The sequence below is a fragment of the Ornithorhynchus anatinus genome, chromosome 12, assembly GCF_004115215.2.
Source record: "Ornithorhynchus anatinus isolate Pmale09 chromosome 12, mOrnAna1.pri.v4, whole genome shotgun sequence".
NCBI lineage: Eukaryota > Metazoa > Chordata > Mammalia > Monotremata > Ornithorhynchidae > Ornithorhynchus > Ornithorhynchus anatinus.
In genome coordinates this window covers 32,595,791-32,621,653 of record NC_041739.1, presented here as the reverse complement: position 1 = coordinate 32,621,653, position 25,863 = coordinate 32,595,791, and the positions used below count along the sequence as shown (strand labels likewise).

General features: G+C 42.8%; 1 long non-coding RNA gene across 1 annotated transcript; it reads right to left on the bottom strand.

Annotated features, from left to right (window-relative positions):
• Window positions 1-3,988: 3,988 nt before the first annotated feature.
• On the bottom strand, window positions 3,989-6,926 carry LOC114815553. The gene is made up of 3 exons (XR_003763346.2): window positions 6,854-6,926; window positions 5,957-6,068; window positions 3,989-4,240 (listed from the first exon to the last, which is right to left on the bottom strand). It is a non-coding gene; the product is annotated as an uncharacterized LOC114815553 (long non-coding RNA).
• Between the last annotated feature and the right edge of the window lie 18,937 nt (window positions 6,927-25,863).

The window sequence follows — 25,863 nt, the reverse complement described above, 5'->3', positions numbered from 1 at the left end:
AGTGTTTGGCACAGAGTAAGCGCTTAACAAATACCATCATTATCATAGGTTGAGGAGAGAGAAAATGAAGCAGATGAGAGCCAAGTAGAGTGGAAACGGGACAGACAGCCTAGGACATCTGATGCCATTTTTCAGCATCCTGCCCCATTCCCTTCCTGCCCAGGTCCACTATGGCCCCTAACAGGAATGTTCTCTCATCATCAATGGTATTTTTGTTGTTTTTAATGGCAATTGTTAAGGACTTACGATGTTCCAAGCACTGTACGAAGTACAGGGGTAGATGTGAGCCAGTCATTTAGACTGTGAGCCCGTTGTTGGGCAGGGATTGTCTTTATCTGTTCCCGAATTGTACATTCCAAGCACTTATTATGTGCAGAGCACTGTACTAAGCGCTCATTAAACAGAATTGAATGAATACAAGTTAATCAGGTTGAACACAGTTCCTGTCCCACATAGCACTCACAGTCTTAATCCCCCTCTCACAGATGAGGTAACTGAGGCGCAGAGAAGTAAAGTGACTTGCTCAAGGTCACAAGTGGCAGACCCAGGATTAGAACCCTGGCCCTTCTAACTCCCAGGCCTGTGCTATATCTACTAGGCCATGCTGCTTCTCTAGTTGCTCTCCTAGGGCCAAGGCTTCATGAAAATAAGCATGTTAAGAGGCAGACAAACCCAACAGCACAACAGGATCTATTCTTACTTGTAAATGAGACCAGAGGGTGTGTTGAACCCACACTGATGTGATTAGCCACCTTTTGTACAGCTGGGTCAGAGCTCGGCATCAGTAGCATCGCCTTTGAATACCAAAAACAGCCATATAACTAAAGAACCAATATCTTCACGAGCCTTTTCCCCTCACTGAGGCAAACGGGAGAATCAAATTCATAAATGTCAGTGCCGGGGAGTCCAGCTTTGAGTTAGACTTCCAGTCTTGCTCATCTCATGGGACTGAAAAAAAAATCTAAGAGTTTCCCCAATTAGGGCTGAAAGGCCCTAAATGGTGGCTGCCTAATCTCCCAGTTCCAATCCCTTCTGAAATCCCTGCTCGGACAACGAAGAGTTAGTACTTATGTTTTTTTAAATTGTATTTGTTAACCATTTACTATAATGGTATTCGTTAAGCACCTACTATGAGCCAAGCACTGTTCTAAGCTCTGGGTGAGATACAAGTTAATCAGCTTGGACAACACTTGTGGTTCACAGTTTTCATCTCAATTTTACACATGAGGTAACTGAGGCACTGAAAAGTTATGTGATTTGTCCAAGCAGACAAATGCCTGAACCAGGAATAAAACAAAACCCAGAGTCTATGACTTCCAGGCCTGGGCTCTGTCCTCTAGGCAGTGATGCTGCTCCGCTCGTATTAATTTTTCTGTTGAATAGGTAAGGAGCTGAAAGACACATGTGCAACATCTGTAGCTGGGGGTACTGTTGTGAGGATTTGCAAAAGGGCTACGTTTTATTTCCGCTCTTCAATTTCTACCTGACCAACGTACACCACCTTCGTTCGGGTTTTTAGGAGAGTCTTTAAAAGTGAGAGAAGTCACCAAGATGAGCACTCTGAAGTGTTCCACGCAAAAAAAGAACACAATTTAAATCTCAGATCCCGCAGTGAAAGGACATTTGGCAGCTGAAGAAGGAAGGAGGCTACCGTTGATATTCCGAACACACCGTTAGATACTTTGCTAGTTTAGGTGAAGTGCACTACACTGCTTGCGCCTCTTAGCTTCCCATATAACAGGTTCCCACTCAGGCACTTCTTCAGTTATTCATTGTGGCGATGAAAGAATGATAAGAAGAAGTGAAGCTTATGAGTTTTACAAAGCTCTGCAAAACCTTGGGCTTCCACAAAGCTCATTCATTTCACAGTTTTCTTAAAAATACTCTAGCTACATAAACCTTGCTTGAATTTCATTTATCACTCTCTCCCCCCACAGAACTACTTCTGCCAAAAATATTGGAAATTCCTTGATGCTTGCAGCTATCCCTAGGCTGCTTTGTGCTAGAATGGGATGCAGTGATTGATAGAAGACACCATCATTCTTACAAGTGCTACAAAATGAAGATTGGTTTTTCCACCAAAATAAGTTTAACTTTCACCAGGGGAGCCCTAAGGTGAGCTACAATAACTTTCTTTTTCTCTGCAGTTCTCACCACAGAAGGCTAAAATAAGCTCATACTGGGACAGTAGCTTCCCAAAGTTCAAGGGTCGGGGAGAGCCAAAGGAAAAGCTGTAATTGATTAACTGCAGTGTTTGACCCCCTGAGAATACACAGCAGAATGTTTCTAGATTTTCCGGAAGGAAATGACATGAAAACTAGGCCTTCAGAAATGTCTTTTTATTCCTGATGCATTTTTCTCTGATGAAACAAATTAAAAAAAACAAACAGTCTGAGTAATGAGTTCCAAATTAGAGATTGAAATTCTCTAGGCTAGGAGTTTTTCTAAGTAGAAGAATGTATCGATCCTTCGCCTGCCTTAGAGTACATGAATAGAGAGTGCAATCCATTATAAAGGAGAGCAAAGCCATTAGACTCCTCAAGCATTCAATTAGACTATTACTTTATCTACCTTAATTGATACTGCTAACAGTATCATATATAAATTGTTCCATATAGGCAGGAAACGTGCTCGTTAATGAGTCTTAGCTAATTTCCACAGTGACATTTAAGCAATAGCCTCAGCCCTGTACACGGGCACATGCTCAATGTGTGACGACATATCACCTTCATCTTACGGTGGTGATCTAAAATGGTTCATGCTTATTTAAAGGTGAAGTCGAAAATATTTCAGTGTCCTTTCAGAGTAGCAAACTGCTTTTAAGGGAGGCATTCAGGGACATGATATTAACTTTACATTGAGTAGTGACGAACATACGTTCTGATATTAGCTATTAGAGAAGCAGCGCGGCTCAGTGGAAAGAGCCCGGGCTTGGGACTCAGGGGTCATGGGTTCGAATCCAGGTCTGCCACTTGTCAGCTGACTGTGGGCAAGTCATTTAACTTCTCTGTGCCTCAGTTACCTCATCTGTACAATGAGGATTAAGACTGTGAGCGTCACGTGGGACAACCTGATGACCCTGTATCTCCCCCAGCGCTTAGAACAGTGCTCTGCACATAGTAAGTGCTTAACAAATACCAACATTATTATTACCTTGTATCTACCCCAGCCCTTAGAACATGCTCTGCACATAGTAAGCGCTTAACAAAAATACCATTAATCATTATTACTGTCCTCAATTTTACTGATGAGGAAACGGGCACAGAATGGTTAAGTGACTTGTTCAAGATTCATTCATTCATTCAATAGTATTTATTGAGCGCTTACTATGTGCAGAGCACTGTACTAAGCGCTTGGGATGAACAAGTCGGCAACAGATAGAGACAGTCCCTGCCGTTTGACGGGCTTACAGTCTAATCGGGGGAGACGGACAGACAAGAACGATGGCACTAAACAGCGTCAAGGGGAAGAACATCTCGTAAAAACAATCTTGTAAAAACAAGATCACAAGCTGACCAATATCAAAGTCAAGATTAGAACCCTGGTCTCTTGTCTCCCAGTCATATTGCTTTCTATAGGCACACACACAATCAAACACCACTCTCCCCTATAAAGAACCTGAATTATGTCCTGTAATGTGGAATTTAAAAAGGAAGTGATTTATTTAACGTGAGCCAGAGCATGTTCTCTGTACTGAAGATCCAACTCTGCATTTGATCTGGTGAAATTGAGTGCTAATGGAGAAGAGAAAGTGGGTTATTCAAAACCATAGTAAAACTAACAGACTTCACCTCAGACTCCATCTCTTTTAACTGAGGTAATAACAGCCACTGCAAATATTTTCTGAGAAATGTACGGCTATAGTTTTTCTTTGATGGTTGGGGGACTGCCAGTTCACAATACAGCTGTACTCAGAAGTGGACGTCGCTTTTTTTTTTTTTCCTGAGGTCAACATACAGAGTAGGAAAAAAACAGAATACTAAGAAAGTCAAGGTCCAGTTGGAATTTAATTTCCACAGTATTCACTCCTCTCCCCTCCTTGCAAATTTCCTCTCTTGGATCCTTTATAGTTAGGACCAAAATATCAATTTCCTTTAAATGGATTCCTTATGATAGAGGAAATAAGTTTCACATATCTGAAGATAAGAGTATAGCACTGGGGAAAGATACAAGAGATAACTCGAACCCATCCTTCCACGTAAGGACCTTCATCCAGATTGTTTGGGGATCCAAGAAGCTACTGAAAAAGAAGGGAATGTTAGGCTTGTTAGATGGTGAACTCGTATTTGGGAAGACATCCATCATGGACAGCAGCCATTCTGTTGCCTCTAAACGAAGTGACCACACTTAGACAGTAATATCCGTCTTCCCCCTCTAGATCCCTTGTAAAAGGGAAATCATGTCTATCAGCTGTCATATTGTACTCTCCCAAGTACTTAGTACAGGGCTTGGCACACAGTAGGCATTCAATAAATACAGTTGATTGATTTACTATGCTATTATTTCCTTTGAGTGGTAATGGGTTACTCTGATTTGTACCGAACATTTGTATATGTAGATACCCGTTTAATTCAGAGAGGAGCGGTGGGGATGGGCCTTTGAATAAATTTGTAAGAGAGGATTGTAATATGGTTCGGAGAATAATAATGTTGGTATTTGTTCAGCGCTTGCTATGTGCAGAGCACTGTTCTAAGCACTGGGGTATACAGGGTAATCAGGTTGTCCCACATGAGGCTCACAGTCTTAATCCCCATTTTACAGATGAGGTAACTGAGGCACAGAGAAGTCAAGTGACTTGCCCACAGTCACACAGCTGACAAGTGGCCGAGCTGGAATTCGAACCCATGACCTCTGACTCCCAAGCCCAGGCTCTTTCCACTGAGCCATGCTGCTTCTGAAAGTGAGAAGCAAGATCCTTTTTCCAAACCAAGACACTGAAAAGAAGTCAGAGGTGTGGCATCTGGCCTAAATCCAGAAGAAAACTCTGCCTGCCTCCCTTGAAGAACAGTTATGGTATTTGCTAAATACTTATGGACCAAGTACCGAGCTAAACACTGTAGAATCAGATCAGACACGGTCTCTATCCCACATACATCGAAAATTTAACGGGGACAGCAAAATGGGTATTTAACCCCCATTTTACAGATGAAGAAGCTGAAGCAGAGGGCAAAGGTCACATACGACAAAACCAGAATTAGAATCTAAGTCTAACTCCCCGTCTCACGTGGGCTCACAGTTTTAATTCGCATTTTACAGATGCAAAAGGACTCAGGTCCTGACCTCTGTGAGAAGTACTCTCCCTATTAGGCCATGCTACTTCTCTCACGCTCTCTTTATATTACATACTAATCTATTTATAAATTATAATTTATAAACTAAATTAGTATTTATAGATACTCCTCCGATTAGACTGTAAACCCATCACTGGGCAGGGATTGTCTCTGTTTCCCGAACTGTACATTCCAACCGCTTAGTACAGTGCTCTGCACACAGTAAGCGCTCAATACTATTGAATGAATGAATAAATAATAATAATGGTATTTGTAAAGCACTTACTACATGCCAGGCATTGTACTAAGGGCTGAGGTGGATACAAACAAATTGGGTGGGGCACAGTCCCTGTCCCAAGTGGGTCTTACAATCTCAATCCCCATTTTACAGAAGAGGTAACTGCGGTACAAAGAAGTGAAGTGACGTGGCCAATGTCCTAATATTTTATAGTAAACTCTGTACATATTCTATAAAATTCTAATTGAGCATGTGTGCTAGAAAATAATACTGTAGAGACATTTCAGAAGAAATGCAAGGAAACACATTCAAAGGAAAGATTTAAGTCACAATTTAAGATTTGCACCACAGATAGAGAACTTCCTCTTTCCTACTTAAAACTCCCCCTCCCTTTTAGATGACGGGGGGTGCCTGTTTAGGGACAGTCCTAAATAGGGTCATCACTCACGCAACATCCAGAATCGAATGGCAGCATTAATCCTTCCAATTTATCAAGAACAGGGGTTGGGTTCCATCCAGGGCCACTTCCCACAGGGATCAGAAGCTGAGAGCTTTTCCATCTATAAAATAGGAATTAAAACTGTGAGGCCCACGTGAGACAGGAAGCGAGTCCCCCTCTCTTCCCCTTGTAACTTTGTATCTAATCCAGCATTAGAACAGGGCTGGGTACATAGTAAACACTTAACAAATACCATTCTTATTATTATTCTGTCCTTCCCTACAATTCCCCCACCAAACTCCAACCTATCTTGTTTGCATGGATCGTGTCTACTAGCTCTGTTGTATTATTCTCTCCCAACCACTTAGCACAGTGTTCTAAGCGCAGAAAGTGTTCAATAAATACCAACGACTATCCATAATGCAGCAGCGTTACCACAACCAGTAATAAAACTGTAATTATGCAACGTGGCACAGTGGAAAGAGCAGGGGTTTGGGAGTGAGACGTTGTGGGTTTTAATTCTGGCTCCGCCATTTGTCAGGGGTGTGACTTTGGGCAAATCACTTAACTTCTTTGTGTCTCAGCTACCTCATCTATAAAATGGAGATTAAGATTGAGACCCACGTGGGATATCCTGAGCACCTTGTATCCTCCCCAGTGCTTAGAAATGGGCTTGGCACATGGTAAACACTTAAATGCCATTATTATTATTATTACTATTGACTCATAGGACAGTTACAAACCCTAAACTTTCCAAATAATGGCCAAAACCGAGGTGTTGAAAGGCTTCTAGTAAGCATTACAAACTCCTATTGCCAGAAATCCTGAAAATTCAGACATACAGCTTTAAAAACTTAGAAACAACAACCAACAGAAAACCAACAGTAAATTCAAACCACCTCTTACCTTGCATAAACTTCTAAGAGAAAACATTGGAGTGACCAGTTTTAACAAAAGACTGCTAAAAGGCATTACTCACACCCACAAAGAAGCTTTTCCTCCCAGGAGACTCAAATATTGCCTTTAATCAAGCAAACAAACCATAGACACCTGCAGAGAGACAAAGAGCTCACCTGATCAGCATTTAAAGATTCCACCCCCAAGCAAACTGACTATGCAAAAAAAAGTAAAAAACAATTCAAAGAAATAAATAGATACAGGCCTGGTTAAGAGAAGAGTCTTTATGAGCTTCTCTACTTCTGGTTCCTGTTTAGGAGCAGGAAATACTTATTGTCTTGTGGGTATTGTGTATGTTACATTGTCCTATCCCAAGGAGTCAGAACTGGGCTGTGTTCACTGTGTGCAGATTATTCAAGAAGGTTTTTTCAGCTCCGGGCTCCTTTCCCCTCCTCACTGTCTTAGTTTTATTTTCCAAAGAGATCTGAGATTTTTGTTTGCACTGCACCACAGGACATCAAGGACTTTGTCAGTCAACATTCCCAAGAAGAAATGGAAGATAGTGGACCGGGAAGCTGGTGAGGTTCATAATTATGGAATTTTATTAAGGGCTTGCTTTAGGTTAAACATTGCTGCGGAGGTAAGATATCAGATACAATTTTGGTCTTCTTTGGGACGCGCATCTAAGTGGGAGAGGAGGTAAGGTAGCAGTGTAGAAGCAGACCTGAGGCTCAAACTCAGTCCTTTCTGTTCATTCCCTTCTTGAGGCATTGGAATTAGTAATAGTTTTAATCTGCTATATCAATGAATTGTATTTATTGAATGTGTTCAGAGCGCTTTAGAAGCAGTTGGGAATCTACAAGAGCATGGCATGATGGATAGAGCATGGGCCAGGGAGTCAGAAGGTCATGGGTTCTAATCCCGGCTCCACCATTTGTCTGTGTGGCCTTGGGCAAGTCACTTCTCTTCTCTATGCCTCAGTTACTTCATCTGTGAATTGGGGATTAAGACTGTGAGCCCTCTGTGGGACAGAGACTATGCCTACCCCAATTTGCTTGTGTCCACCCCCTTGCTTAATACAGTGCCTGGCAAATGGTAAGTGCTTAGCAAATACCATAATAAAAGTACAACATAACAGAGTTGGTGATATGTTCCCTGCCAGCCAGCGCCAACAAGCCAACAAGTTGTGCTTTAAAATATGCTGAAAAGGGGGTACTTAAACCCAGGAAAATAATTTTTAATTTTTTTATTTGTGGGGGTTGGTGGCATTCATTAAATGCTTACTATGCATCAAGCTATGTTCTAAGCATTGGGGTAGACACAGGTTAATCAGGTTGGACACGTTCCCGGTCCCACATGGGGCTCAAAGTTGTCTTGGAGAGGGATCCCCATTGGTTCATTTGGTTATTTAAGGTTTTGTCCCCAGCCACCATGGAGTGGTTAAGAAGTAAGAGATCAGGAGTAGAATGAACTTTTTTTAGAAGCATGTTTTATACTCAGTGGGTGCTCAATAAACACCAGTGGTCATTATTATGGCATTGATTCAGTGATATTATGCCAAGAACTGCGATACCAGGCTACACATTTACAGTCCTGTCCCACACAAGACTCACAGACTATCTTATCCCCATTTTATAGATGAGGAAATTGAAGCCCACAAAGGTTGAAAGCCTTGCCTAGGATCACACAGCAGGCTAGTAGAGAACCTGGGAGTAGAACCCAGGTCTCCAGCAGACTCTCAGTCCCAACCTCTCTCTTGATTGAGCCATACCTCCAGCAGGTAATATGTTCTGGGAGCTGCCTTAGGAGGTTGAGGAAATAATCTCTTCCCAGTGGGATCATGACCCATTAGTGCCTATCCAGTGCTTTCTGGGGCCAGATCACTCTATGAGCCGTTGGGTAGGGATTGTCTCTATTTGTTGCTGAATTGTACTTTTCAAGTGCTTAGTGCAGTGCTCTGCCCGCAGTAAGCACTCGATAAATACGATTGAATGTACTAAGTGCTTTGAAGAGTCTTCTAAAAGGTAATAGTCTACTAGAGTCCTGGATGAGTTGTTCTTTAGGGAGATCTCCATTCTCTATAAGCACCCTAATTGGTGCGGGGGCATTTTCAACAAAAGAAGTGATTGTGTTTTCATGTTTAAAAAGGTTCTGTGTGACTTTCCTTCCCAGAGCTGCTGCAGACCTTTGTATATCTGGGGAAGAGAAACCCTCTTGGAGTAGAGACACACGTGTCTTTTACACTTCCCTGAGAACAGGACCTACAAGTCAGAAGGACCTGGATTCTAATCCTGCGCCTTCACTAGTCTGCTCAGTGATCTTGGGCAAGTCACTTCGCTTCTGTTACTTCATCTGTAAAATGGGGATTAAGACTGTGAGCCCCATGTGGGACATGAACTGTGTTAAACCTGATGACCCTATATCTACACCGGCGCTTAGAACAGTGCCTGGTATGTAGTAAGTGCTTGACAAATAACATCTTTTTAAAAAAGGATTTTTTTAATAGAACCAAGGCCTGGAATGGCTTTGTTCTGAAGGTGAGTTTTGAAGGGTTCAATGGGCATTCCTGCTAGCTCCAGTAGGTAGGGGCCAGAGATATCTGTTGATCATATTTAGGAGATTTCTGATCAGTGGACAGAAACCCCAGTGGGCCTACAAGTGCACCTGAGTTCTGACTCAAATTCAATTTACTCTAGACTCTTCAGCAACAAAGCCATCGAAAGACCTTTTGCACCTGACCACAGACAAGATGGTGTACTTGGACATCACTGAAAGGGGAACTTCAAAGTCTGTCCCTCATGACCCCGGGGTCATTCCACCAAACTCCATAACAACTGGGTAGCTGGCAAACTAATCCAACAATATTGTGGTATTCATATAAACATAGTTAGTTTTTTGTTTTGTTTTATTTCTGAAAAATTGCCACCCCACAAAAGTAATTTTCCACTCTAGGCTGAAGCCTATGGGACCAATTAGGAAATCGTCCACTGTGCACACAGAATTTTTTCAGCATCACAATACATCCTAACACATTTGCTAACATCAGGCAATATATTTGCAAAAACAGACACAGTGGAAAATTTTTTTGCAAGCAAATCGAAAATTTCTCCAAGCAACAAACCACCGTGGTTCCTTCTTTTGGACCGCTGCCTAATTTCCCAAGTAATTCTGTTAATTCCTCCTGATCAAAATTCATGAACCATCAACTTCTTTTCCTGACATTTGGTTTTAGAACAGGATTATACTACAGAACTGAAAATGAATGAAGAAACCGTCGGGAAAAAAGTCCATTTTCCAGTTCAATAAGATCCTTAACTGTTAAATAAATTCTAAGCTATAAAGCATGTAGCATTTGAAGGGTGCTTTGGACTTGAACAGTAGATAAGTGTTTTTGTTCTTCTGGAGCAACAGTTTTGAAAGTCTAGAGGACATTTCAAAAAATCAAATGGCAGCGCTAAACCATGAGCATGTAATTATCTTCTTACGGCTACTCTTTGCTTCACTTTGAACGGTTTGATAATTGAATAACTCATCCAAATTGTGAATCGAATTCAAAGTTTACCCCTATGCATAAGAACCTGTATCTACTGCTTTAGTGACTGGATTTTTTTGGAATCTGTATCATGATATTTGCTTGGAATTGTTTTGTCCGTCGGTAAAGACAGTTTAGCAGGTATTGAGGTTGTTCCACCTATTAATTTCACCTTTTCGGAAGGACTGAAATGATTTTTTATTTGTAAACTCCCTGAATGATAATAGTAGTAGAAATTCTTAAGGGTTTACTATGTGCAGAGCACTGGATTAAGTACTGGGAAAAATAGACAAGAGAGAATTAGACATGGTCCCTACCCCAAGAGGTTTACAATAGAAGAGAAAGTTGATGGTGTGGGTGGATATGGAAATGAACGGATTAAGGACAAGTGTAACTATGATCAATTGTAATTATTGAGACTTGTTTTATGCAGAGCACTGTCCTAAGTGCTTGGGAGAGTACAGTATAACAGTATAAAAGATATGCTCCCCTCCCACAGTGAGCTTACAGTCTAGAAGGGATAGGAAATTGTGTATCAGGCTCCTCATGACTCAAGAAGTCCAACTACCAGTAAGCCACAACTGCAATGCCAACGGATCAGTCATATTTATTGAGTGATTAGTGTGTGCAGAGCACTGTTCTAAGTCCTTGGGAGAGTCAGGTCAATCGATAATATTTATTGAGTGCTTACTGTGTGCAGAGAACCATACTAAGCTCTTGGGAAAGTACAGTATGACCAAGTTGGTAGATAGATCCCTGCTCACAGGGACGTTACAGTCTAGAGAAGAACTACCACTAAAACTCCAGCAAAAGTCTTGCCCACAATCTAAAGGCTGTGCAAACTTCACACTATTAGCATTTTCCCCCTTCTCGACCTCGCGGGAAGTCCTACTGGCATTACTCCTCACTCCTGAATAATAATAATAATGGTATTTGTTAAGTGCTTACTATGTGCCAGGCCCTGTATTAAGCGCTGGACCCCCATGATGAGTCTGTCATCAAATTCTGCCATTTTTTCCTCCACAACATTTCCAGTGTCCATCCTTTCTCCAGCCAAGTTCCCTCCAATCTGGTCTGGGCACAAGTCCCAGCTTGACTGCTGCATCATCCTTCTCACTGACCTCACCTCCACCTCCTCTGTGTATTTACCTCTCTCGCTCGGGCTCTCTTCCTTCATTTCTGCCTTGAAATGCAGTCTTAGAACTTTGCAGTCCAACCTGGTCCTGCAACTGCACTCTTAGACATCTACCATACTTCCAAGACAGTGCACATCTGTGGGATGCCAGTTCATATTTTATGTTCAAACCTTTGCGTATCACTTTTGCAGGGCAGCCGCATAGAAGATGCAGGACTAGAAACCGTAACTCTCTTGAATTTGAAAAGTTCTGTGTTCTTCTCTGATTGGCTTACTTCCTCCTAAATTCCTCCCGGACCAAACCATCTTCTCCCACAATGTTCCCATTCCTACCGGATTCTGGGAAATTCCCAGAGAGGAGAACGTCTTTTAGATCCTTTAGTTATTGCTTTGCTCCTCAAGAAGTTCTGGCTGTTTACACAACATAGCTCTGCTAACATTTCATTATACACAGACATGAACTGTGACAGACAGGGATTAGAGCCCTTGACCACCTTTTCTCTGCCAAAACTTATATTCCCTGTAAATATGTGCCCAAGGTATTTTCCCCAAGTCTCATTTGATGAAAGACAAATGCTTCTATTTATGTACATACATGTCCTCCAGTGTGTTTGTCGGCCTATCAGTGTCTTGCTTCTAGTCGTAAAAATCCCAGCTTTAGCATCAAATGTATGCAGCATTTCAGAAATGTGAGGAATTTAAACAAGTGGTAATGTTAGTTCAGGCTTAAGAATCGAGCTACAGCCCTGGCAACGTACCAATGTGGGAAATAGCTTAATTCAGTCTCCCGTTCCCGACAAACGTATAGCTGTCAAACAAATGCTACAGCCAACAACTTATCCGTGTCACACGCAATCCATTTAGTTACCAGCCGTTGCTTGTTACATAGCACCTTTGCTGGGAGGGACATGTGAAGAGAATAAAAAACTGCAGGGTATCCTGTAAATACCCCTGATTGATTGATTGATCGATCCAAACAACTGTTCCTTGATGGGCTGAAATGAGGCAGTTGCAGAAATGTTGCTAGGAATAAACACCATAAAAACCCAATGAAGCAAAATCTCCAAGTGGGCATTTGGGAGACAAATGCAGAAGGAAATCCTCTTTGTCTAATCTGACTCGCTTGTATCTATCCCAGAGTTTAGTACGGTGACTGGCATGTAATAATAATAATAATAATTATTTAACTTTATTATTATAAAGTTTATTATTTATTTATTATTATTTATTATTATAATAATTATTATTTAACTTTATTATTATAAAGTTAAACACTTCACAAATATATTAAAAAAGGCAGGTCAGTATGGTAGGCAGCAATCAGAAATGGGAAAACTATTTTTACAAAGAGACATCATGTCATACTGGAAAGAGAGTGGGGTAAATCCCAGATCTGCCACCGGTCTCCTGTGCGATGTTGATCGAGTAACTTAACCTCTCTGGGCTTCATCTGTCCTCATCTGTAAAATGGGGTTAATGCTGAATTTGTCGGTCGGCATAACATAGTGGATAGAGCACTGGCCTGAGAGTCAGAAGGTCGTGAGCTCTAATCCTGCCTCTACCACTGAGTGACATTAGGCAAGTCACTTCACTTTTCTGGCCCTCCGTTACCTCATCTGTAAAGTGAGGATCGAGACTGTGAGCCCCTTGTGGGACAGGGACTGTGTCCAACCTGATTTGCTCGTATCCACCCCAGCGCTTAGTACAGTGCCTGGCATGCAATAAGCACTAAACAAATACCACAATTATGATTATTATGACTTTCTATTTTTGAATTCATTAACAATTAAGCAGTCATCATCTTTATCAACCTCCTCCTTCACACCCACAAGACCACCACTTTCCTCATCTTCAAAGCCTTTCTAAAATCACATCTCCAATGGAGATCTTTGGTGCCTAATTTCTCAAATGCGTAGTACAGTGCTCTGCACATCAAAAGTGCTCAATAAAAACCATTGATTGATTGATTGATTTCTCACCTCCCCAGCTAATTTCACCACTAATGTCACTTCATCACTTCCACATCACCTAAGCCGTCTAGTCCTCACCCCCTTAAGCACTTAGTTACTCACCCCTTAGTTACTCCTGCCTCTGTAGCACTTTTGCGCATGTATTTCAATTCTGTTGCTTCCCCCTACCATTTTAGCTTCTGCCCTCCCTACTAGATTGTAAACTCCCTTGAGAGCAGGGATTATGTCGACTAATGCTATTACATTCTTCCAAGTGCTTAGTACAGTACTCTGCACAGGCTAAGTGCTCGGCAAAGTCCACCGATTGATTGATCTATTGATTGAACATCACCCGCCAAACCAAAAGCATGTATTAGCTTATTGAGGAAGGTCATGCTATATTCTCCTTCCCTCACCAGGGGATATTGGAACTGATTCCTTGGTTGTGTCTTCAGAGTGTGCAGGAATTCACCTTCTGCTGGTCCACGTAGGTGGGCACTCCTGAGTTCTACTCCTAAAGCAATGGCAGAGCAGCTGAGATGGTAACCATTCTAGGATCCGTCCACACCCTGGATGGCTCCACTGAATGGGGGACCGGGGATATTCAATACAAGTGGCCTCAGTTCCTTCTGAAAGACCTGGACCAATCAATCAATCACCTTGCCCCATCCCACCTCTTCTCACTACTCTCTTACTACATTCCATCTCACACATTTAGTAAATGATAACCTTCTCGCTGTACCTTGATCTTGTCTGTCTCGCCACTGACCACTCGCTCACATCCTGCCTCTGGCCTGGAACCCCCTCCCTCCTCATATCTGACAGACAATTATTCTCCCCCACCTTCAAAGCCTTATTAAAGGCACATCTCCTCCCAGGGCCCTTCCCCGACCAAGCCCTCTTTTCCTTTCCTTCAACTCCCTTCTGCGTCACCCTGACTCGCTCCCTTTATTCGTTCCCCATCCCAGTCCCACAGAGCTTAAGCACATATCTGTAATTTTATTTATACTACTGTCTGTCTCCCCTTCAAGACTATAAGTTCATCGTGGGCAGGGAAAGTGTCTGTTATATTATTATATAATACTCTTCCAAGCACGAAGTAAAGTGCTCTGCACACAGTAAGCGCTCAGTAAATCTGACTGACTGGTATTCACTGAATCCCTTCTGTACTAAGTTCTTGGGAGAGCACAATACAGCAGAATTAGCAGATACATTCCCTACCCTCGGCAAGCTTAGACTCTAGAGGGAGAGACGGATATTGATATAAATTTATAATAGATAAAATGGTTCATAAATACATTTAAGGATCGATGCCTTACTTGAGGACGGGAATTGCATTTGGGGGTCATGGAACCCTGCTGTCTTCCCAAATCCCAGGGATTTTGAGATACAGATAGGGGTAGATTCTGGGCTCTGTACACTGTATGCCAAAGGATTGCTGGGGGCGGGGCGGGGGTGTGTGTATGTGTACAATAATAATAATAATTATGGTATTTGTTAAGTGCTTACCATGTGCCAGGCACTGCCCTAACTGCTGGGGTGGATACAACCTAATCGGGTTGGACAGAGTCCCTGTCCCACGTGGGGCTCACCCGTCTCGATCCCCATTTCACGGGTGAGGTAACTGGGGCCCAGAGAAGTGAAGTGACTTCCCCAAGGTCACACAACAGCCAAGTGGCAGAGCTGGGATTAGAACACGTGACTGTCTGACTCCCAGGCCCATGCTCCATCATTCATTCTTTCAATCATTCAATCGTATTTATTGAGTGCTTACTGTATGCAAAGCATGTACTAAGCGCTTAACACTGTACTACCATCCACTGCGCCACGCTGCGTCGGGTAAGCAGGAAGGAACTTGCCGTTCCCGTGGGTTGGGCATGGGCCGGGATGACCCCATGGATCTCAGCACATAGGACAGAGCAAATTTTCCTAGACAGAACTAGGCCAAATCTTACCAGGCAGAGGATAATTTCTGCAGTCTAAAAAATGAACGAGACCCAAGAGAGGAAGCACTTGTCTAATGGAAAGAGAATCATTTTTCCTATAACTTTTCATCTAGTCTCATAAATCTTCGTTCCTAGGGGCCCAGTACTTGTTGGATATTTGAAACTGTCCAACTGATTTTTGAAGGATAAGGGAAATGAATATCTTAATTATAGTACTTGGGTATTTGAAACTATCCAAATGATTTTTGAAGGAAAAGGAAAGTGCATAGCTTAATTAACAATCGTAATATTTGTTAAGCACTCAGTACGTTCCACAAGCCCTGGGATAGATACAAGATAAGCAGATCGGACTCAGTGTCCATCCCACATTTTTACTGATGAGGAAGCTGAGGCAGAAATTATGATATAGAAATTAGGCTACATAATGCTCTTTCTAAACCTTGAAGAAAAAGAGTTGACTCTGGCCTATTGGACAGTGAAATCATAGAAAAATGATGGACAGTCTACATTTTAAGATTTAACTGATAGCCATACAATAAACCAACATCCCTGCATTTCTTTTCTAACATACACTGAGTGTTTTAATGTTTGTTGCAATTTTTCTTCTTACTCTGCCTTTTATCTGGGTGTATTTGTAGAACTACTTGTCGATCATAAGATTCCCTGTCTTCTCTTACAGATCCTCTTTCATTTAAAATAACTCCCCATTTCCAGAAGTACATTTTGACAGCCAAAATTCTGTTAGGCTTTTCTTTCCTTCAAAAAACAACATGGACGTTAATTTGGGGTATTCTGCTGTTGATGGATTCATTTCTGCCTCATGATCAACATGAACTATTGTATCAAGTACTTAGCGAGCACGGAATTGGATATGTCTTCGTATTACGTTGCAGATCGTAATGCCTGGTTACAAGTGTCATGTGAAGCAATTAGCCCCACCCTCAGCCCCAAAGGACTCATGTACTATCTTTAAATTATTCATTCATATCCCTGTCCGTCTTCCCCTCTAGACTGTAAGTTCATTACGGGAAGGAAACCTGTCTGTCGTACTGTACTCTCCCGAGGACTTAGGAAATGCTCTATACATATCAATTGATTGATCTGTGAAACCATCTTAATATCAAATTTAGGATTCTTCTGAACCTGGGCCAGAAAAAGCAGTTTGTTTCTATCATTGCTGCCCACAATGTTTACCCATTTAAATAGACTCTTTTTCATTGTTCCTATGATTTCCTGTCAGTTGTGATGTATACTTTTCTATTGATATTTATTAAGTGCTCAAATATGCCATGCACTGTAATAAGCTCTGGGGTAGATACAGCTAGTAAGTTGGACGCAATCCAAGTCCCACATGGGGCTCACAATCTTTATCACGATTTTACAGGTAAAGTGACTGAGGCCCAGGGAAGGGAAATGACTTGCCCAAGGTCAAGCAGCAAACAAGTGGCAGAGCCGGGATTAGAACCCAGGTCCTTTTGACTCCCAGGCCCGTGCTCTATCTCTATACTAGAAGCAGCATGGCCTAGTGGAAAGAGCACGGGCTTGGGAGTCAGAGGTCGTGGGTTCTAATTCCCGATCCGCCACTTGTCAGCTGTGTGACCGTGGGCAAGTCAGTTAACTTCTCTGTGCTTCCGTTACCTCATCTATAAAATGGGGATTAAGACTGTGAGCCCCACGTGGGACAACCATAATTACCTTGCATCTACCCGAGCACTCTGAACAGTGCTTGGCACATAGTAAGTGCTTAACAAATACTATCATTATTTCATTTACTATCATTATTTTATTATTATTATCCACTAGGCCAAGCTGCTTCTCTTTTGATGTGCTGTCAGTTACCAGATTTTATCCGCACTATTGAGTGTTCTTCAGCGGTTGATTTTATTACAGGATGGAGCCCCAGCAAACATTCATATGACCTTTGGAAAAAATGGAGGAGTTTTATTTGGATATATTACACCTGGTTCTTGGAGAAAATGGCAGCACTGGTTGCTGCTGATAACCTTTTGTTTGGGAGAACAAGAATAAACATACAGATTTCTGCCAGATTTAGTCAATCCTATTCCAATAACAGGTGTCTTTCAATACTGATTAAGAATTAGGAGCTTTATGCTTTCTTCCAACACAAAGGAAAGGGAATCACATGAGCAATCCAGGCTTTGTGTGGTTCCTGGAAATAAGTGATTGGTTGAGTGAAAAAGTAGAGCGAGTAGCCGGAGTAGACCCAGGCCCAATATGCTTCTCCTCCCAATCTGTTCTCCAAAGGGCTGCTCCTGGACCCCACCCCCAATCTTCTAAAAATGAACGATACGCTCACAGATTCAGGTCCCTCTCCATCAGCGGCCTCGGCTTCAAACCGAAAGGTAATTCCATGAGACCAATGAGAGACTGGCAAACCCTTCCACATGGTATAATTGGTAAGCACATCCTCTTGCCGAACTGTCGTCTTTGCTCTTCACAGGGTCGGGTGCCATTTTCTCTTCACCCTCTTTGGGTCGTGAACTTCCTGAAGCCCTCTGTTCTAAGACAGCCACCTTATTTCGAATTGCAGTGTTAGACTGCAAGCGCCTTAAAGGTGGGACCGTGGCTTTTCCTGATGAAGCCCTCTTTTCTCCTACTCCCTCTCCCTTCTGCGTCATTTATGCACTTGGACCTGTGACCTTTGGGCATTTGGTATTCACCCCATAGTAAGCCCCACAACATTTATCTACGTATCCGTATTTTTATTTATATTATTGTCTGTCTCCCCTCCTTCACTGAAGCTAATTGTGGGCAGGGAACATATCTACCAATTGTGTTGCATTGTATTCTCCCCAATCGCTTAGTACAGCACACAGTAAGTGCTGAATAGCATGATTTATAAACAGTTAAATTAACTCATTTCATGTGACGAGGCTTTAAAGAATCTGGTTTGCAATGAGCTAATATTTGTTAGAAAACAGAAGCGGCATCAGTAGGGGTAGTATTGTTGTAGTAATGATGGCATTTATTAAGCAATACATGCTGGACAGGGAATGTGTCTGTTTATTGTTATATTTCAATCTCCCAAACGCTTAGTACAGTGCTCTGACACAGTAAGCACTCAAATATGACTGAAGGAATGAATACGCTCTGTGGTAATTAAAAGGCAAATAACTTAGACAAAATCCCTGTCCCACATATAGCCCACAATCTAAATGAGAATGAAAAGACAATTGAAACAATATTAATAGATGATCATTATGATAGTCACTGTTGTAGACTGGGAACGTTCTGCCGACTCTGTTATACTGTACTTTCCCAAGAGCTTTGTACAGTGCTTTACACACAGAAAGTGGTCAATAAATATGATTGGTTGATAAGCACTTAGTCTGTGTCAAACATCGTTCTAAGCTTTGGGATAGATACAGGATAGTCAGGTTGGACACGGTCCCCAGCCTACGTGGTGCTCGCAATCTAAGTAGTAGATATCGAAAAGGTATTGAACCTCAATTTTACAGATGAGGAACCTGAGGCATAGGAAGTGAAATGATTCGCCCAAGGTCATGCAGCCAGCAAGTGGTGGAGCTGGAATTAGAACCCAGGTCCCGCTGACTCCCAGTCCCATACTCTAGCCTCTAGACCACACTGCTTCTCGGGTTGGTAGCGATCTGACTTGGCCATGAGGAGGCTGCCTATAGCCCATAGCACGTGGTTTTATAGGAGGTCTGGGTCAAAAGGGCCTTTTCTATCCTTCGATCTTGGAGAAGAGGCACAGTGTCATGGCACAGGAGCCTCTCACCCCCCAGTGGGATTCCTGTCCATCATCCTAACGTGAAAATGTTCTTGCCCCGCTTCAGGCGGCAGTCTGACACTGGCTCTACATCACCAAGATGCTCACTCTGCAGGCTCTCGCTTTGGCTTACCAGTTGATAGGAGAACATATGGCAAATCATCGATTCTGCATCTCACTAATCACTTACTGCGCCTGGGCCCTTTTCTAATGGTGGAACAGTTTCTCCATTTATAAATCTTTTTGACAGGCTGCCCTCCCTCACCGAGAGAGAGGGCTCTTTACAGCTAACGGACCAAATGCACAGGGAATGTGCGTGCCTGGCCTCCAACATTCCCCCTGCGTGTTCGTGATGCTGGAATAATACCCAATAGTTGGGCCCTCGCCTGTGATCAATGGACTGTAGGCTGAATTTCCCTTAATGGTTCATTTGCAAGATGTTTTAAGTATTGATTTCTTTTTCCATTTTTGAGGATTTGGTCTTTAATTTTGTGCCAGCCACTCTATGTTTATTCACCCAGAGGCATTTATTTACGGTGTTGGTCAAGTGCTTAATATGTGTCAAGCACTGTTCTAAACTCTGGGGTATGAAATCCCCATTTTATAGATGAGGACACTGGGGTATGGAGAAGTGCAGTGACTTACCCAAGGTCACCCAGCACGCAAGTAGCAGAGCTGGGATTAGAGCCCAGGTTCTCTGGCTCCCAGGCGCCTGCTTTGTCTACTAGGCTATGCTGCTTCCCAGTTGACCATTATCCCAAAGCATTTATTAAGCATCATGAGTTAGATGGACCTCAGTCTATGCCCTGAGGAATCGATGAATCTGTAATGGTATTTACTGAGCACTTACCCTGTGCAAAGCACTGTACTGAGTGCTTGGAAGAATACAACAGAGTTGGTAGACATGCTTCCTGCCCACAAGAAGCTGGCAATATAGAGGGAGTTTACTGTCCGAGTCTTATGAAGGCCTTGTAGGCAATTGGATAAACATTGAATTAGACATTTTAGAGATGTGTGTATATATATGTAAGTGATTTATATGAATATATATAAATTATATACATACGGATATATAGACGCATATGTACACATCCATATATGGATATAGCTATATGTGATCCGATGGTTCTATTCATCTATTGGCATGGGTAGGGTTAAGGAAGGCTTAATGGAAAATTTTGGATTTTAAGAGTTAATTGAATAAAGGAAGAGAGAGAAACTGACAAGCCTGGAGAGAAAGGCATGTAAACCCTGCTTTGTACCTACTCTCCTAAGTATTTAGAACAGTTCTCTGTACACATTATGCTCAATGAATACCACTGCTTGATTGATCAGCGCTTAGTACAGTGCTTGGCACGTAGTAAGTGCTTAACCAATACCATCATTATTAAGGTGCTTTGGGGGAGATGATTCATAAAGAAAGAGGAATGATTCTGCTAAGGGAGCACTAAGGAAGATGATTTGAGGGGTCATCAAATTAGGCTATCAAAGAGGCCATCATCTTGGTCTAATTAGTCCCTAAATGGTGTTCACTGAGCACTTACTGTGGGCAGAGAACTGTACGAAGCACTTGGGAGTCTACAGTACTTGACTTCATACCATCTCTTCGAGAAATGGGAGTGAGGGAATACTTATTATACTCTGTGATAGTGCTGGAGCTATTTGATATTTCACTTCGTATTCTCCAGATGGAATGGGGTGATGATCGCAATACCCGTTTTCCATCACAATTTCAGCATTCCATCGCTTAGGGGACGTGAGGCTGGGGGAAATATTCTGACATTTATTTGTAAGTCTTGCCAAATCAAAAGTTCCGTGGCATTCCCCTGCATCCTCCCCACCCCATCCCTAGAACATAAAAGTCACACTTGGTTTTAAATCCTGACAAACACAGTTGAAACGGGAATGCCGGAATAGATACATCAGCCTTTTTCACCTTGGAGAGCTGACAGAGCGCTACATTAGATAGGTTCTACATCTCCTCCCTAGCCTGGTTCAGGTTGGAGATGGGTTGCGAGGCAGAAGGTGAGGAATGTGGACTTTAATGTGAAATGTGGTTGGAGAAATATAACTAATGAAACATAACTCTTTATGTCTAACTCTAGAACAGGGGGTTTCCACTTTAAGAAGTAAAGTTGCCTCTAGCTTCAGGTTGTGCCTCAGATCTAGTCCCCTCCCGAAAACTCTCACTGCATCTCACCTCCATAAGCACAATATAATTTTCTCTGGAACCAAGGGCCACAACTAATAGATAATGATGATGATGGTATTTGTTAAGCCCTTACTTTGTGTCAAGCACTGTTGGGGTAGATAAAAGCTAATCAGGTTGGACACTGTCACTGTCCCACATGGGCCTCACGGTCTCAATCCCCGTTTTACGGATAAGGTAACTGAGACTCGGAGGAGGGAAGTGTCTTGCCCAAAGTCACACAGCAGACAAGTGGCAGAGCCAGGACCAGAACCTAGGTCCTTCTGACTCCCAAGCATGCGCTCTATCTACTAGGCCATGCTGCTTCCCTCAAGGAATTACCTTGAGGTTAATTTACATTACCTGCCCTCAAGGTGCTAGGGATGTAGCAGGGGAGACAGGTATGAAAGGCATCTAATGGTAAGGATATGTACATCAACAGTGTGAAGAGGCGAGTACCTAAGTGCTTCTGGGATATGGATTCAAGTGCATAGGTGATGCAGAAGGGAGGGAAAATAGTTGAGATCAGAGACTAGTCAGCGAAAGCTTCCCGGAAGACAGGAGGCTTCAGTTGGGCTTTGAAAAAGGGGAGAGTGGTGGTCTGATGGATGTGAAGGGTGAAGGATATAGAGGACATGAGCAAGGGGTCAAAGGCAAGAGAAACTAGACCAAGGCACAGCTGAAGTGTATGGTTTGAATTGCAGCAGGAGAGGATCAAGGATAGATAGGAGGGAAGGAGCCAGTTGTGAACCTTCAAGCCAAGAATGAGGAGTTTCCGCTTGATTCAGAGATGGATGGACGGTCACTGGAGCTTCATGAGGACTGGGGAGATGTGTGCAGAATGATTTCTCTTAGGAAAATGACCTGGGGAGCAGAATGAAGTGTGGACTGGAGATGGGAGAGGCTAGAGGCAACGCGGTCAGCAGGTTGGCTCACTCTGGTGGCAGTTCGGATGGAGAGGAAGACGCAGATTCCGGAGAGGTTGTGAAGATACAACCGACGGAATTTGGTGACAGACCGAATAGGCGGATTGAAGGAGAATGATCAATCCAGGATAATATCAAGGTTGAAGACTTGTGCGGCAGGGAAGACGGTGGTGTCGACCGCGATGGGAAAGTCGCGGGAAGGGAAAGGTTTTATAGAGAAGACAGATTGAGATTATTTCCTTTATGTTACTTTTTAATTTGTGAGCCTCTTGCTCACCTCTAGAATACTCTGATGTTCCTCCAGGGTTCTGCTAACCAATTGAAACCATCTGCTGTGCAAAGGGTTGGGTAAATTGTTAAGTACCTGAATTATGCTTAAGAGATGCCACAGGTAGAAAAAGGATTAATTAGAGGAACTGCACTAACCAGGCCACCAGCTAGCAATAAATCAGATGACTGTAGTTTATACCCACAGTCTACTGCTGTGGGTTTCTGCTCTTTTACCTCCCTTTCAAAATGTATAAGGGAAAAGCAGTGATGCTCCACTCATAGTCCCTTTTAAAAGCTCTATAGAACTTTGCCTTTTCTTGTCACTTCCATACATAGGTTGAATTTTTGACAGACTCATCTGGCTGGTTCAGGTGATAAAAATATCATGTTACAATTTCAGAAATAATGCTACAAATATATATCATGTCCTGACAGATAAATTGAACCTATCTAATGTAGCGCTCTGTCAGCTCTCCAAGGTGAAAAAGGCTGATGTATCTATTCCGGCATTCCCGTTTCAACTGTGTTTGTCAGGATTTAAAACCAAGTGTGACTTTTATGTTCTAGGGATGGGGTGGGGAGGATGCAGGGGAATGCCACGGAACTTTTGATTTGGCAAGACTTACAAATAAATGTCAGAATATTTCCCCCAGCCTCACGTCCCCTAAGCGATGGAATGCTGAAATTGTGATGGAAAACGGGTATTGCGATCATCACCCCATTCCATCTGGAGAATACGAAGTGAAATATCAAATAGCTCCAGCACTATCACAGAGTATAATAAGTATTCCCATACTCCCATTTCTCGAAGAGATGGTATGAAGTCAAATCACTTTTCAATGAGTGGCTTTTGAACAGCTGGTTATTTTCAGAGCTGATTTCAGTCCATTTTTTTTGCAGAGATTTCCTTGATCGTATCGTTGAGGTCCATGGCCAATTCAGGGAAGTCAGTATTCGGTGCTCAGGGAAAGGATCCTCAGTCTCTTTTGCAGTCTCCTCCTGTGCTTCCCACCCTTAACTGTGGGAGTCCCTCAAAGTTCAATTCTGGATCCCCTTCTGTTCTCCATTTCCACCCACTCTTTTGGAGAACTCATTCATTCCCATGCCTTTATCTCTCCAGGCTGATGATTCCCCAAATCACATTTCCAGCCCTGAACTCTCTCCCTCTCAGTAGTCTGTATTTCCTCCTGCCTTTAGGACACCTATACTTGGATGTCACTCGATCACATTATGATTCTGCTTCTTATTATCATTATATTTGTTTATCACTCACTATATGTCAAGCACTGTTCTAAGCCCTGGGGTAGGTACAAGTTAATTACGTTAGACAAGGTCCTTGTCCGGCATGGGGCTCACAGTTTAAGAAGGAGGGAGAACAGGTTTCCCCATTTTACAGTACAGGAAACTGAGGCATAGAAAATTTGAGTGACTTGTCCCAGGCCACACGGCACACAATTGACAGAGCGGGATTAGAACCCAGGTCCTTCTGACTCCCAGGCTTGTGCTCTGTCACCTCAAACTTAATATATCCAAAACAGAAGTGCTCATCTCCTCTCCCAAATCCTGTCCTCCCCCTGACTTTCCCATCACTGTAGACAGCACCACTATCCTCCCTGTCTCTCAAGTCCAAAACCCTGGCATTAATCTCGACTCATCTCTCTCTCGTTCAAACCATATATTCACGTGAGCTCACTGTGGGTAGGAATGTGTCTGTTTGTTGTTTTAGTTTATTCTCCCAAGAGCTTAGTAAAGCGCTTTGCACACAGTAGGTGCTCAGTAACCTCTCATCTCCCCTACTCTCTTTCCCTTTTTCAATGCCCTTGCACTTGGCTCCATACCCTTAGTCATTCGCCGGCACTTATATACCGATCCATACTTTATTTTAATTTCCGTTTCCCCCTCTAGACTATAGGCTCTGTAGGCAGGGAACATGTCTACCAATTCTGTTATATTGTACCCTCCCAAGTGTTTAGTACAGTGCTCTGGACCCCGGAACCTTTCATTAAATACTTTAATTCTAGTTTGTCAACTGTTGTAGCAAAGGAAAATCTCCTTCTGATGACGGGATTTGTGTCAGAGGCAGTTTCCATCATAGAGGGAAGCGTAGTCTAGTGAAATGATCAAGGACCAGAACGTGAGAACATTTAGGTTCCTGTCGCAGCTCTCCCACTGGCCTGTTGGGTGACCTTGGGCAGGTCACTGAACCCATTGATGGCTCACTCTTCTCATCTGTGAAATGGGGATAATGATCTCTGTCTTCCTAATCTCACCAGGCAGTGGTGAAGACGAAAAATAAATTATGTGCAAGTGCTTGGAAAAAATAAAAGCACTGCACAGGCAGGGCTCAAAGTTTCGACACAATTGGCTCCCGGAATAGGCATCGGAAATCAATCTGTTGCAATTGGGAACCGATTTTCCTGTAGGAGCAATCTTATAAATGGAGGATTGGCTCCTGAACCAAGTTCAGATCCCTATCTGCATGAAATGCATTCAAACTGTGCACTCAGTCGATTATAGATGAGTCATAGGGATACAGAATGTATTTATATTGAGTCGGAGAAGATCCACAGTAGGTTATCCCACTATTTCTTCAAAGGTAAAATGAAGGGGTTGACCAACTAATATTAATAATTATGGTATATAAGTGCTTTCTATGTGCTGGGCACTGTACTAAGCACTCGGGTGGATACAAGCAAATCAGGTTGGACACAGTCCCTTTCCCACGTGGGGCTCACAGTCCTAATGCCCATTTTACAGATGAGGGAGCTGAGGCACAGAGAAGTGAAGTGACTTGCCCAAGGTCTCGTAGCAGATACGTGGCAGAGCCAGGATTAGAACCCATGACTTTCTTACTCCCAGGCTCATGCTCTATCCATTACACCATGCTACTTCCCCTAACTCTCTCTGGTGACTCTGCCTGAGAGTCAGGGTACTTCCCCCACCTCCCTCCCGGGACCCTCACACATCTCTCTCTTTAAATGTTCTCCCCCATGTGCCCTCCATCGCAGCTTGTGAAGTTGTTTCCCCATTTTCCTGCGTCGCACGCTACATCACCAGCACCACCCCTCCTGCACCACCAGAGCTAGTGCCTTAAAAGGAGGCTGGTGCCCTAACATTGAAACTGACGTACAATTATAATCGTCATTATTATTATAGTATCGTCATTATTCCATCCGTATACTTTGCCATTTCCCCTAACTGTAATTTAGTTTAATTCTCCTTAGACTGTGATCCCCATGTGGGTCAGGGACTGTGTCCGACCTGATCAATTTGAATCTACTCCAGCTCTTCAGACATGTAGTGAGCTCATACAGACACCACA